The following is a 3,064-nucleotide window of genomic DNA, read 5'->3' on the forward strand; positions in this document are numbered from 1 at the left end:
AGCAATATAAGAAGCAGCATTTTCGTGTGGCTCGAAACATTGAAAATGTCATAGCCAAGAGCGTCTTTTTCCGTACTCGATACAACATGCTCATACATATACACTTGCATGCACCTTATTGAGTAGATCATTATATCTTGAAGATGCTAGTTATAAACAGGAATAAGAGGTGTATTTTCTTATATTGACGCAGTGGCTTCTATATTTATCTGGAAGGCTATACATGATACGTACATCAGTCACAACTATAAAAGTACTTTTCTGGTTTGCCCTTCAACTGTCCAAGTAAAGATAATACTGATCATGTCAACCGGAAAAAGAAAAAAGAAAAAAGAAAAAAGAAACTAAAAAGATTGAGGAAATACTCTCGTCATTAATTTCGTGATCCTAATTTAGAAAGGTCAACATCGACGATACAGAGGTTACGGGACCTAGTATCCATCTAAGAGGACAAACTATGCATCCGCATGATAATGTCGGTATTGTTAGGACACTTTTCTCTTTGGAAGAATAAAGTATAAGACGAGACCACCCGAACTGTTCTCTTACCTCAATATATATGTGGTATAGATATCCCCAGAACTATGCACAGTCGATCTGTACTTTGATGTGTACTTCCTATACAAAGCAACAAAACATATTGACATCTTTACTCCTTGTGGTTTGTTTATCAAAAAAGAAAAATCAAAGCCTGCATTAATCCCAACTGCAGAAGAGAAAACCCTCCAGAGACAGGCAAGACAGAGGATTAATTAATTAATTAACTGATCAAGTACGTTATAAAAAACCAAACATATACAACGAAAGACACAGTAGTTATAATATTTAAGAAAGAGGTGTATTAGATGAAGACAACTACTAACTTGACTTGATTGACTTGATTCAAGTGATTCTACGTCTGTTCCGTTTTCTCTGAATAAGATTTCATGTTGAAGTCTTGTGCATGAAAAAAATTTACGATTGAAAAAGTTTTATTTAATGTCCTTTAGTTGGCCAACCTGATTAGAACATGGATTAGTTGGAACTATTAAGTTTTTCTGATACTAGGTGATGTTTATAAAAAAAGAGAGCTCAATCCCCAAGACATAGCTAGCTAGGGATCTCATCAAAAGACCCAACCGCGTGTAAAGACCCAGAAACCCTAGCAAAGTTAACCCCACATTCATCCCAACACCCCCCCCCGCCCCCCCCCCCCTCCCCCCCTCCCCCTGAACTTTCAAGTTGAACATGTATATGTCTCTCTGTCTGTCTGTCTCTGTGTATATGCAACAGAAGATACATAAAAACAAGCAGACAAGATTCATAAATTAATTGTTTGCCTGAATTATCGGTTGACCCCGTCCATCTCCTATATATCATCAGTTAGCAATGAGCGTCCAATGCGGAATATGCGGATTAGAAAACTCGGCTAGTAACAAAATCGACCGACCGTCATTACATAAGTCTGCTCAGATCAAAAGCATCACAAGTGACAGCCAAACGGAATGTAAAACAGGCCATATATATACTTATGATATCCTAATTAACCAAGAAATTTCTAGGCTTATGATGACTGAACAAATCAATATATTGTCGTCATGGTATTGGAGATTCAATGCACCTAGACAACCTGCACGATGTCCTGCTGGAGAAGGTCTTATGTGCAACGGTGGTACCACGTAGAATTATGTCATAAGACGCTTAAAAAATATGATTTTTGCCAACAATAAATTATTTTTATCAACAATAGATTTTTTTCTATTTCTGTTTACATACTAAAAATCAAAATGACCAACATTTATTGGCTTGTGACATTTCACATGGTACCACCATTCTATACAAAACTTTATCGGCCTGCTGAGGCAAGAAATGAAACCTGACATAACACAGAGTTGAAAATGGATAAAGATTCCAAGATTAGAGATTAGCAGGGAGAAAAGAGTAGAAGTGCTAATTACCAATGGTTTCTTCAGAGAGGCCGATACCGATGCATCTTGATCTTCTTGAGAGTTAGGCTTTCAGGCGTGTCGAAGGCTTTTTGTGTAAATATATTCACAGACCGTGCTTGCCATCAACAGGTGAAACTGCCAGATGATCTATTCTTTCCTAACAACCACGACGAGAGACAAGAAAGCTCAGATCATGCTGGCAGCTTCAACCGTTGATCGCGCACGAGAGAACCGGCCCAAACGGATGCGAAACCCTAATTTGCCACTGCTCGAGCTGTCTCCTCCTAACTTCTCTCTCTCTCCCCCTCTCTCTCCCTCTTCTTGTTCTGGATTCATTGACTAGAGGAGGCTGCGAGGATATATATAGAGAGGCCAGCTAGTGGGGAGAGGGAAGAGAAGAGAGGGAGAGAAGAGAAGGGTTTAAACAAGACATACACAAACTTCTCTCATCCTCACTTTTACTACTTCCAATGCCCTCATCATTTTTTGTCTCATTTGACTAAGGTGGCAAATTTTGTCGTTGAGAGGCGTCTTAGGTCGAAGCAGTAGACATGTCCCAAACTGGTAAAAATTATATCACATACACGCCGATATATCGATGCGCGCTACGATCATATAAACCCGACTCGTCGCATACATACTTCCGGATCCTTATAAAAAATAGCAGAGTCGAATGTTATGGGCTTGCTTTGGAAGTATGCCGGACTGACCGGAGTTAGAATGAAATGTGCCATATATTGTATCTGTTGAATTTGAATTTTAAGCAAATATATATATATTTATGAAGTAATTAATGTGTATGTGATAAGTCATGAAGTGAAGAGAGAAAAAGGGGAGGGCATTGGGATGTGAAAAATAAAACTGGGGCGGGTGGGAATAAAGGATGTGGTCCCAAAAGAGAGAAGCAAATTGAATATTGTCACGCCAATGCCACCACATGCAGACAGGGTTTAGTGATAATACTTGAGAGAGTTTCTCAAACTTCCTATGAAGTTACTTACTTTATGACTTTTCCTATTCCTTTTCTCTCTCTCTCTCTCTCTTTTTCCCTCTTTTATTTTATTTTCTACGGGATTAATTACGAGGTGGTTGTGCCAACCCTCTCTTAGTATTGGCTCAGCTTGACCTCGACTAAT

At 38.9% G+C, this 3,064-nt stretch overlaps 1 long non-coding RNA gene across 1 annotated transcript; it reads right to left on the reverse strand.

Moving 5' to 3' along the window:
• Window positions 1–1,369: 1,369 nt before the first annotated feature.
• On the reverse strand, window positions 1,370–2,670 carry LOC116209588. The gene is made up of 2 exons (XR_004157284.1): window positions 1,938–2,670; window positions 1,370–1,855 (listed from the first exon to the last, which is right to left on the reverse strand). It is a non-coding gene; the product is annotated as an uncharacterized LOC116209588 (long non-coding RNA).
• Between the last annotated feature and the right edge of the window lie 394 nt (window positions 2,671–3,064).

The sequence above is a fragment of the Punica granatum genome, chromosome 5 (assembly GCF_007655135.1).
Source record: "Punica granatum isolate Tunisia-2019 chromosome 5, ASM765513v2, whole genome shotgun sequence".
NCBI classification, from domain to species: domain Eukaryota; kingdom Viridiplantae; phylum Streptophyta; class Magnoliopsida; order Myrtales; family Lythraceae; genus Punica; species Punica granatum.